This window comes from Apostichopus japonicus, chromosome 18 (assembly GCF_037975245.1).
Source record: "Apostichopus japonicus isolate 1M-3 chromosome 18, ASM3797524v1, whole genome shotgun sequence".
Lineage (NCBI taxonomy): Eukaryota > Metazoa > Echinodermata > Holothuroidea > Aspidochirotida > Stichopodidae > Apostichopus > Apostichopus japonicus.
The window spans coordinates 5162918-5175519 of NC_092578.1; the positions used below are offsets into that span (position 1 = coordinate 5162918).

At 37.5% G+C, this 12602-nt stretch overlaps 1 protein-coding gene and 1 long non-coding RNA gene across 2 annotated transcripts in view; one reads left to right on the forward strand and one right to left on the reverse strand.

The window, feature by feature from the left end:
• LOC139958414 (uncharacterized) overlaps positions 1-11911 on the reverse strand; it is a 70968-nt gene extending 59057 nt beyond the window's left edge. Inside the window, exon 1 of the long non-coding RNA XR_011789781.1 lies at positions 11635-11911. This is a non-coding gene — a long non-coding RNA (uncharacterized lncRNA). The remainder of the gene's footprint in view (positions 1-11634) is intronic.
• The window catches only part of LOC139958688 (unconventional myosin-Id-like), a 260444-nt gene that overhangs the window by 122993 nt on the left and 124849 nt on the right, over positions 1-12602 (forward strand). The window lies entirely within an intron of this gene.

The window sequence follows — 12602 nt, forward strand, 5'->3', positions numbered from 1 at the left end:
GCCGTCTGCACGATAACATCTAATTTTGCTGTAACCGCTTTTCATTGGCTCACCAAACTGACGTCATTGCAGTTGGTCGTGTGCCGTTATCGCTAGGGAGATTGATTGACAGTGTTGCCGATTTACGGTACAGTCGTGGAAATGAAGTTGGTTGGCTCACTACGTGGGTTTGCAATGATAAATGCCCGGCAAGGAGATTTACTGTTAGAAAGCGGAAGTTTATCAATGTAAAATTAATAAACAATTTTGCAGGTATAGTTTCGTTCTCGTGTTATAGCCAAAAAATATGATAAGGATGATCAGCGAATTACATTTGTTTATATTTCTAGTTTATACATATCCCAATTTTGAACTGTTTGGAAAAACGAGTAGAATGCTCTGAGAAGATATATTAATCTATTGTTGTCATCTTTCCAAACAATACCACCATTGTTCTCATATTTCACATCGAGGGTAACATACCTCGTCTCGACACTGGAGGCAATATCTATTATGCAGGGCGCTATTACTGAATGATCCATGTTTATTCAAAATCTAAATAGTGGATTGTTTACATCATATAGCATGTTTACCAAAAATTAACCACCGTTGTACTTGAATTGTCTTAACGACACATCCTTCCCTAGTCTAGACACTGGAAGCAACAACCTGGTATCAATAAAGGGGAGGCTTGCAGAGAGGAGTGGTTGTAGTCTGTTGCGGAGGCATAGGGGGGGGGGGGGCAGGTGGATTGGTAAGGAAGGAATATATATATATTCCTTATATATATATATATATATATATATACTGATATATATATATATATATATATATCTATATATATATATATATATATATTTATATATATATGTTTACTATATATATGTTTACAAAGACGCCTATAGGTAAATGGCATAATAGTTTTCCTATCGCTCACTATGCATGATCATAGATACGTTCATGTGTTGTTGTTGTTATTTTGAGCTTTCAAACTGCGCAGACTATGTTTTCTAGTATACTGGCACAAAGTTCAATCGAAAATAAGATAGAGACCTCTCTGAACTGGTCGTGATTTGATGATTAAATTACGCCACTGGGTTTTTCTTCGTACGTCACGAAAACCTTCTCAGAGGTGAGTTGACAGTCAGCATGCATTCACAGTTTGAATAAACACGCTGACATATTTTTAGCTTTTCTCCTATTATCAAGGACTCAAAACATTCGATAACTAGACGAGAGGGTAAGAAATTGACTCGAACAAAACCTTGCCAAATTGGTAGATTTGCCCTAAATGGGCGATATTTAAAGGAAGTCAGAAAGATGCCATCATGTTGATAATTTAAATTCCGAGGGACGGGGGAGATTTTCTCGGCCGGGTATGGAATGTATAAAGTAGGTGTTATTGTTTACATTGAAGTAGGATTGAATGTTGACTCGAAATCTGTAGTCAACCAGCATAACAAAAACATGAAAGTTTTTTTTGTTTAGTCTTAAATGTAAAGCTCTTTAAACGTGTCATGAAAACGTGAATCCAAAATGTGTACATACTGACCGCAAAAGACACCCCACCCATATGACATACCTTTGAAAACCCGGAACTAACTTCATGAAGGAAACTTACTAATGATTCTTAGAACTTTGGTTTTGAAAGGGTACATAGACATATACGGTATCACTAATAGTTGTTCTCGTAGTTGGGCTCATGGCAGTGCACGAGGTTATCGTCATCGTCATTGTCATCGTCATCGTCATCGTCATCGCCATAGTCATCGTCATCGTCATCATATTGAGCAATGTGGGCCTCTTCATACTGCGGAAATATGTTACCCCAGATACCCCGTTGATATTATACCTTGAAACATTCCCAAAACATATCTACTACTAGATCAGAAAGAAAGAAAGAAAGGAAAAAACCCTAAGATCTGCTGCTTGGAACGGTGTAAAGTTTTTACCTCTTTTTTAAGTCTTTACCCGTGTTAAATTGGCAACTTTCGCCTGCCGTTGAACCCTTTGTAACAATTGACGACTGGAAGAATAAAATTCTTTTTTTGTATCTACTACGGCTGTAAATTGAACATGATTTACGATATTAGATTGACGTTGATATCATTGAAACTCCTCGCGACACACAAAGTGGGGATTTGTTAAAAGAGGTGACTTGAGTTGACACTCGCCAGCTCACTCGGGTCAGATTTAGGGATCGAGACACAATACAAAGTCATTTATGAAAGGGACAATCACTTCTATTGGTATACCTCGGCGATATGTATCGCACTGTCTGAGACCGTCAGAACAGGCGGTTCTGTTTTGAAAGTGAGTAATAGGGTTTTAACACCCTTTAGAGATTAGTAATTGCTATATAGTTCAAGATCAGGGACGCCGTAAGCGGTGTGTGTCTCCCCGCTGTCTTCCCGCGAATTGTGGCCGCAAACACCGCTGGTTCGGTGGGGAATTTTGGTGGAAAAGGGATTAAATATTTACCGCAAAACAGGGAAATGTTCAAAAGTACTCGTTATTCTGTGAGCAATTTGAGAAGTTCAGTGTTTCAAAACTGTAAAGTTCTAAAAAGTGAACAGTGAAATAAAGTAAATAAAACATTAAAAAAAGGGTTTAATGGCGACAGGTGGAACCGATATAGACCCCCTACTATAGTACTCTACACATAATTACATGCACAAAGCATGAGTTGCAAACTAATAGCATATCAATACATAACGTGCTGCAGGTTTACACACGTAAAGACCACAGGTTGCTTAGTTTTCTTGTGGAAAGTGATCATAACCCGATGTATGAACTTTTAACAGATTATATATCAGGGAATGATTCCAAGTATAGGGAACGGAATGAAATCTCGTGTTGCCTAAGCCTAAGCAATGTTTGATTAATTAAGGGTCCTTAGATGCAATCTGGTGCTATTATTTGCAATTTGAACTAATAATATTTTCAAGAATTTTCGGGCTTAGTCTGTCCGATATTTATGTTTCTTAATTGAGGCGGATAAAAAAGTTATACAAAAAATGGAATTTAAGCCTTTTGCTTTGATAATGTTTGTAAATAAGAATGTTTAAAATTGAAATTCATGCAGGTTAGATGTGAAGTTTAAGCACTAGCCGGGCCTCTATGACCTTGTTAGTGAGACAACAACTGGTTATTGTGATGCTCGATGGAAAGAAGTTTTACTGCTGAACGTAATCCGTTTCATCCTTTGGAAAACAAGTTTTTGAGTATTTTGAGTATCTTGGGGGGGGGGCATCTGTGGGCGCGATTTGGGGGGGGGGCACGTGCCCCCCAGGCCACCCCTTGGCGAAGCCACTGTGCCTAAGAATGGGATGTTTCAGCGTTGTATTTTTTGCGTCACTCTGGTGAAATGCAACAGAGAGAGAAAAAAAAGGAGCAAGTTTCCCCACTGAGACCATTATTGCTCCTCCCAGCCGCATCTCTACACCCCTTCCATCCCTCTACAATGAGTCACATGGGTCGCACAAACACACGTTGTACCACTCACTTCTAACTCGCACAGCGATATCCTATAAAAGGTGTTACTTTTCCCACTAACATGCGAACTATATGCCATCGTACATTACAAGTATTAGAGTAGTAGGTGTAAGGGTAATTCAGCATAAAACTCACGAAACGGATACTGCGCATCCCACAGATTCTAAGCATTCTGTACGAAACTTTGCATTTCAAGTAATTCTTAGTTTGCACTTTCGTGATAAACCGGCACTCGAAATTGTCAGAGCTTGTAGTATTATAGTGAACTTGAAAGCAAACAGGTGTGACGTCATAGTGGCACACTGACAGCAAAGTGTATGATTTTGCTTGACATTTTAATTCATTATTTGACCTTTCCCTATGGCAGCGTGAAGTTTAAAGCATGTCAATGACCTGATGACCTAATGCATATTCACATTGACATGCATCCCACAAAAGAAAAAATGAAAAAACGATTAATGTAATATTTTGAAGTAAAAAAGAAGCAACATAAACAAATATATATATATATATATATATATATATATATATATATATATATATTTATATATATATATATATATTATACATTAAAGCGCATTCCATTAAGAGTCATGTATGTATTGTATGTATGAACTCGCGAAGAAGCCATCATTGGCTTATCAAAGCCGCAAGCTGACCGAAGTCCGTCTCTTACATTCATATTTAACGTCCATGATTATGAATTGTCAATTGTGAACAACTCTGTAACTGGACGACATACTGTACATTAATCTTAAAGTGACTCGAACTCGGGGACTTATGATTAAAAGGAACCGGTGTTAACCACTGACCTAGTCATAACAAGTCATAGCATAACAAGTCATACATAACAAGTCATAACAGTCATAACAAGTTATAACAAGTCTACATTACTCTCCACTTTTCATTCGCTCCTATATTTTTAAACTTCATTTACTCGCGTTTGTATTTCATAAACATATAGTTGATTACTTCCAAAAGTTCATAGACGTGCGTAATACACTGGCGGTCAACTATCTGACTATAGTCGTAGGCTACACTGGCCAAACGGTTTCCCGTGAAAACTTGTTCAAACTTGGCGATTAGCGACTGCAGATTTAAGACGGAAGGATATGATTAGTGGTTATTCCCAGTACTGAATACGACGGTCTGGTACATAGGACATCATAAATTCATAGCAGTCTTTATGACATTGGAAAAGCGGGAAAAAAAGCAACAAATAAATTAAAGATTCAAAGAGCGAACTGACTAATTTCCGTTATATTCTTGAATCAATCACGTCCATGATGAGATTTCTCGTTCAACCTATTCACAGCGTCTGGTTCTTGGAAACAGTCAAAACCGCCTCTCAAGATCATGTCACCCTTTCCTTCCCACTATAGGATTTTGAAATGGGACGTTCTAGAAGCGCAGGGGGGGGGGGGTGGGGGTAGGGGTTGTTTGGGGTAGGGAGATACCCAAGTATACTTCCGGAGTATTCTTAATTTGAATCAGTATTGCATCGTATATACTGAACAGTACGTACGTTTGGTATATATATATATATATATATATATATATATATATATATATATATATATATATATCACAGTGATCATTGAATATTTAAAAAATGAGCCCTCTAAGGATCCCAGGCCCGGGAAATCAGCAGGGTTTCCCTAACTTTACCCCCCCCCCCCCCCCACGAACCCATGTGGATGTCAGAGTTGTCCACGAAACCCCAACTTTTCGAGACACGATCTGAGTCATTATTATACTATAATACGCATAACAGCCTGTGTCTGTTTCATAATTCAGTTATTTATTACATGCACGGTACGGTACTACTATGGCAATATATCCGTATGGAACGCGAAAAGAGTTTGTCGATAGGTACGACTTTTGTTCATTACTAAATTATATGATATCTCAGATATTAGTTCAACAAGAATTACTCTAATTTTGACTTTCAAAAAAGTCTCACGAAACCCCTGGGATGGATTCACGCACCCTCTGGGGTTCATGCACCCCAGTTAGGGAACCCCTGGTCTACAGCATTCATAAACCTTAATCTGTTAATGTTTAAGTTATTCGGAAACATTGGTCTTCTTACATCGATTACATACTGTGCTCGTTTTATGACCGTCTAGTTTCTCTCCTCGTGACTGTTCAGTTTTTTTTTAGTTTCATTTGAAGTGTACGGGTCACATTATAGCCTTCACTACCCTCCTGGGTGACAACTGCGGATATGCCATGCCTGTGTTTGTATATTTGTTCTTATGTTGATTGCTTTGTGTTTTTCTTTCTTCATTTCCTTTTCGCTTTGTTATTAAGATTTTTTCTTTTCCTTTCCTATTTCGTTAAAGTTAATGATATCCTTTGTTCTAAAAGCGACATTTGTATATCATATGTGTAGTCCATCTTTGTTTACATGGATGGAAATTGATCGGCTGGTAAACTGAATCTGAAACTGGAGCTAACGTCAAATGCTATTTACTTGCCCTTAAATCGGCAACTACTCATTACCATTCCCTACCGCGCGGAACGAACGAGGAGCACACGAAATCTAATTAACCATCGACGGAAGACAGGCCTTGGGGAAATATCATCCCCTCGCAAAAGCCTTCGGCAATAGATGACATGATTAAAATCTTCATTCAGGTACAGAATAAATAGCAAACCCGACTACGGTAGATGAAACACGCTAATTTTCTGTCTGTTGATAAACGCTGTGTTGTTATATACCTTCAATGTATGTATAGGTATACTGTGCGGCGGCATATAGTCGTTACACTGCTTTACTCAGCCTAACGTATTACATTATGTTGGGGCCTACACATTCCGTATGGCACACTGTGTTATATTACATATAAGCTACACCTCAGGGTATGTCTGAAAACAGGACTTGATTCTGTTATTTTCGAAGAAATGATACAGACAATGTGATTGCAATTTCAATTTTCACCGACTTCTTAAGTAACTATATTAAATAGTAAGTGTGGTGTCTTAATTATCTTCTGCAACTTAATGCAACTTCAAAAGATAAAGGCGCAACCGTTTGTACACTTGGGGGAAATTTCTATCCAAACATTCCAAGTAAAAGAGGACAGAAATTGAAGACATGTCTGCTTTGGCAATATATATATATATATATATAAAATAAATTGCTTTAATATATACTAATTGTATATAATTTATATCTTACCACATTATATCACCTACATATAATGCAATAAAAATTGAAGATTTCAAGAGATTTAGTTTTCAGGTACACGATATGCAAACTACTGATTGCGAGCGGCCCGTGATAAAGCTTCCAAAAAACCTCTTGATACGACCCACCAAACTTAAGCATATATAGCAAGCGAAGGCACGAAATATGTATTTTATATTATAATGTGTCATGTACCTTTTTCAGGTAAAATTTTCAACAGATTTTGGGTGAGGTTATATAGGGATGGGTGGTTTTGAGAGATATGGATGGGGAAGGTGGGAAAGTCGTGGTAGGGTTCGGGTGGTTTTGAGCTGGGTCACGGTCAGGGACAGGGTCATTGTTTTACTTTTACTTCTCTTCTTTTTGGTTTGTTTATTGTTTAGAGACATATATTTATGTTTATTTTCGGAGTGCTCTATTCGTTGAGCCATAAGTTTTTTAGAGCACTTCCTTTCACAACTCTTTGTATTTGTGTTACTTTATATGTGCTTATTATTATCACCTGAATGTTGTGATAAAACAAATAAATAAATGAAATGAATTTACATTTTGATGAGTTTTACGTGTGTCCCCTATATGTGATATAATATCACTCTTAACTGAACATCTGGACAACAAGTAGAACCCCTTTAAACTCCGTTTATTTCCCTTATAATGCCAACTGTTGATTTTGTCACGGGGAGTAGTGACTGTACATTCTCAAGTACTGCGATATACATTACTTGTGTTGGGTATACAAATTTCACCGTGGCCTGCCAAATGAATCACACATCCCCCTCCCCGCCCCTCCCTCCCCTGCTCGTATACCGTCAGTCGACGAGTGAACGTGGGACCCTAATGCAATCCTTACCTCGCATTATACAGGGAAAAAGTTAACGTTATTGATTAAACGTTTAACTTCAGTGTTCTACGAACTTCTCAAAGGAAACGTGTCTTGTCCTTTTCTGACAAAGGTGGGAGTTTCTCACGATTACGGATTTGTTGAACTCTCTATCATCTATCATGATCTTTGGTCAGCGGAAGTAATACTGAACGAGTGAGACAGGTTATAGAGTTACTAAGTGTGCACTTATGTCCTCAATATGATCCCGTTGTAATCTAATGACAATGATGAGCCTATGAAAGTTAATACTTTCAATATGTGGTATAATTTGTCATAAGGTCGAGGAGGGGAAAAAAAGGAAGATAATTAAAGTAATAAAAAAAATTGAGGGTACAAAGTGTGGTATTTGATATAATACGAATAAGAAATAAATATGAAAATTTGCAACATGCTTGGTTGATAAGAATGTATGTGCTGGATACATTTTCCTATTATTCCTTCACCCCAGTATATACAATGTTCTAATTGGAATGACGATTCATTAGAATTCCAATTCATTGTATATTTTAAAGGGGCTTTGCAGCCATACCAAGTCCGCATAACCATAGAAACTGTCACAACTTTCTATACTGGTTTCAGCCATGATTATGAAAATATTGTCAAAACTGACGAAGGGTGTCACCTTTTCAGTGTGTAACGCTGTAAATAAATGCTAAGAAACGTGTTGTTTAAATAGATTTCAATCACAGATATTAAGACAAAAATCATTAAAACTGAACTGCTTATTTGTTAAAACAGTTTGTGTTATACTATACATAATCCCTTTCACTAAGAATAACACAACACATTACAAATGTGAGCATGAAGGTAGCCTATACGGTACATGGTGCTGCTCATATGTTTCATAGATAAATGTTTAATTGTTACCTTCCACCTCAGTCACTACAAGTCAAGTCAAACGGTGTAATAATGTATGAAGATTATGCATATAAATATACTGTATAGGCCTATCTATAAATGTCCATTTTCAATATACCCATTACATAGTAGGCTAAGTAGCCTATACCGGCATGTTGGTTTGTAAATTCATTCACATTACATGAGAATATCGTAAATTAAGTTCTGTAGTTACAGATCCGAACAGCCGACCATGCGCAATTAGCGAGATCCGAACAACTCTTTAAATTTCTTATAATTCCAAGTCTCCTATATACATCTCTCGTACATATCAAGCAGGTGATTGTCCTTAGGATTGCAGTAAAACATCGCCAAAAAGAAAGCCTTTCGAATGGTTGACCCAATTTAATGCTCTTGATTTCATCTTAAGTGGACAGATGAGAGGTTTGCCGTGATCTAAGACATATATTGATGGGCGCTCCGCAGAAAGGAAACATTTCTGGAGGGTAACCAACGGAACTAAACTATGTTCCTTCATGAATATGTATAAAGAAGCCGGCCATGGAAAATATTTAGGACAAGATGTTGCCTACTTCGTAAGATTGGATACACAGGGCGCAGTTGACAAAATGCGAGAATGAGGATGCATAGTTACAATAGAAATGTCGGTTAAGTGACGGTATGCGCAGAACACAATCCCACTTATAGTTTCTGAATTTATGTAACATGGTGTAAATTTCAATGTTCTCGTCTCACGCCAATCACAAAACACTTACTATATATTTGAATTCTTAGTTTATGATATTAGTGACAAAATACATCACTGTATATATATATACTTTATGCTTCTCAATTTATTTCAACTATTTGCATCTTATAAGGATCGGGGTTTATGGTGTATCGTTATTGTTGTTGGTATTGAGAAGGTAAAGCATTTAACTAATCGCAAAGGATAAGAGCTAAACAAGAATTCCGCATGACAACGTTGCGAAGAACGACTGTCATATCGGCGATACAGTGATGCCAGTATTGATAATCACTTTCTAGTTAATGTATGCAAGAATAGAATAAGACAAGGTCGGTTACTACATTATGTTTGATTGAGCGGCCGTCTTTGAAGAGCTAGTGTTTTGTCAGTTTACCAGTCAGCTTTTTGGAACTTCAAAGGCCGACCAAAAATTCAATAAATCCAAAACTTCAGTTCAAATAAAAAAATTCAACGATATCCCTATAAAGATGACCCTTCCCCTTGTTGAAAAGAAAAGTAACAACATACATCAAACGCCGGGGGGTGGGGGGGGGAGGGATAAGAATTATTATAAAAGCCAAGACGCGTTTAATGACTCATATGTACTGATACATACAGAAGCGTAGAAGGGACATTGCATTGACGCGTTACCAACTTGACAAAACGACAATTATCTGCAAATTGACGAGTTGACGAGATGGTAACGTGACAAAATTCAGAAAATTGACGTTTTGACGAGATAACAGATCTCGTCAATGCAGCAATTTTCTGCAACTTGACGAGTTGCACACTTACTACCATCTCGACAAGTTGACAAAATTCAGAAAATTGACGTTTTGACGAGATAACGGATCTCGTCAATGCAGCAATTTTCTGCAAATTGACGAGTTGCACACTTACTACCATCTCGACAAGTTGACAAAATTCAGAAAATTGACGTTTTGACGAGATAACGGATCTCGTCAATGCAACAATTTTCTGCAAATTGACGAGTTGCACACTTACTACCATCTCGACAAGTTGACAAAATTCAGAAAATTGACGTTTTGACGAGATAACGGATCTCGTCAATGCAACAATTTTCTGCAAATTGACGAGTTGCACGCTTACTACCATCTCGACAAAACGTCAATTTTCTGAATTTTGTCGTTTTGACGAGATAACGGATCTCGTCAATGCAACAATTTTCTGCAAATTGACGAGTTGCACGCTTACTACCATCTCGACAAAACGTCAATTTTCTGAATTTTGTCGTTTTGACGAGATAACGGATCTCGTCAATGCAACAATTTTCTGCAAATTGACGAGTTGCACGCTTACTACCATCTCGACAAAACGTCAATTTTCTGAATTTTGTCGTTTTGACGAGATAACGGATCTCGTCAATGCAACAATTTTCTGCAAATTGACGAGTTGCACACTTACTACCATCTCGACAAAACGTCAATTTTCTGAATTTTGTCGTTTTGTCGAGATGGTAGTAAGTGTGCAACTCGTCAATTTGCAGAAAATTGTTGCATTGACGAGATCCGTTATCTCGTCAAAACGTCAATTTTCTGAATTTTGTCACGTTACCATCTCGACAACTCGTCAATTTGCAGAAAATTGTCGTTTTGTCAAGTTGGTAACTCGTCAATGCAATGTCCCTTCTACGCTTCCGTAGATACAGACAAGGTCATACGTACGTTGTTAATAAAAGCTCATCTCATATAGTCAGGTAACGTGACAAAATTCAGAAAATTGACGTTTTGACGAGATAACAGATCTCGTCAATGCAGCAATTTTCTGCAACTTGACGAGTTGCACACTTACTACCATCTCGACAAGTTGACAAAATTCAGAAAATTGACGTTTTGACGAGATAACGGATCTCGTCAATGCAGCAATTTTCTGCAAATTGACGAGTTGCACACTTACTACCATCTCGACAAGTTGACAAAATTCAGAAAATTGACGTTTTGACGAGACGTTGAAATATATACCCGACAATTTCAGAACTTGTAACGTTTTTAAAGTAATTTTTAAGTATGAAATCATACATCTTCGTAAATGTACGTTCAATTTGAGTATACTTCAATATATTATTGATAAAAAAGTATTTGCCCCCACCCCTACCCGTCTCACCTCCCAATAATCTCAGCAAGGGGTAACCGAGATAGGTCTATCTTTGTCTGGCGAATCTTAGCGAAGAATGTAAGTAAAAACATGGTTGGTCATCACAGATGGGACAGTAACTTAAATCTTCAAGCTGGGTTTCGAATACAGGGTAAACAGAGTTGATATTGGGATCTGGTATGCTAACAATGTTACCGGGGTATTACCTCCCCACCACACCCAACCCTTTCACCTTCCCTCCCTTTTGTCATCGCACATTATCTGGCATTCATTGACATTTACTGATTCACGTCCGATAGTGTACAAGCACATATGGCAATGTTTACATAAGTATGACGTCATCGATGGGGTATCAAAATACATGAAAAAAGTATAACGGTCTACCTTGTGTCAAATATTGCCTAATCTTCATCTTGGGGTGTCTTAGGGGTCCTCCCTTTATTCCAGAAGTAAGATGGCCTATCCGGTAGCTAGGGGGTTGAAGTGTAGTCTCTCCAGTGCTTCTCCTAGGTTGCAACGTACGTTGATGATTCTAGAAGCCAACATATTGTATTCAGACAACATAAAAAGACTACAATATGTCCGCCGTATATGAAGGCTACGTCTAAAAGCGTTAGCTAATTTACATATCTTTTCACGAGCGCATTCCGGATTGAATCAAGCCCGCTGTGTCATAGGGATTACGGTCTGAATTGAATGTTAAGTATAGATCTAGCTGTAACACTAGACGTATCTTCCCTCCGAATCGATCCTGATTTCACTTAAAGATTAAAGGATAATTGTAAGCAGACTGGGTTGTCACATATGTTATAGTCCAAGTAAAAAATAAAGAAAGAAGAAGATTTAGAAATGTTTCCAAGGCAATTCCGGTGTTTTTCTTAAAATACTCGGCTTAAAGTATCTAAATCTCTGGAATGATCCTTTAAGGCTTAATTAATGCTGATGTTGGCTCCTCAGTGCATGTAGGCCTAAATGTTAACGTGTATCCATTGGTTAGTATACATCTCACATTAGTTATGCAACCTATGTTCTCTTTAACTTCACATAAAGACAAGGGCACCCTTCAATGACATTTCTAAATCACCATTTTGTCCTTGTCAAATTCAAGTTGGCAATGCATTTGTAAACTTGTTTTTTGAGGTCATAAATGTCTGTTGTTTACCTGTTGAGTTGCGTGTTACATGTCAGGAACTGAAATGTTATTTATGTTAGACTTAGTAGTCCAGCCACTTCAATAGGTCAATAACCCTTATATATGTATAAAGAATTATTTATAAAAAAAATAAAATATGTAAATAAAAGTGGTATCGAAATGCAACCTGGACTGATTGCAGTCTTTTATAACGGTGTAC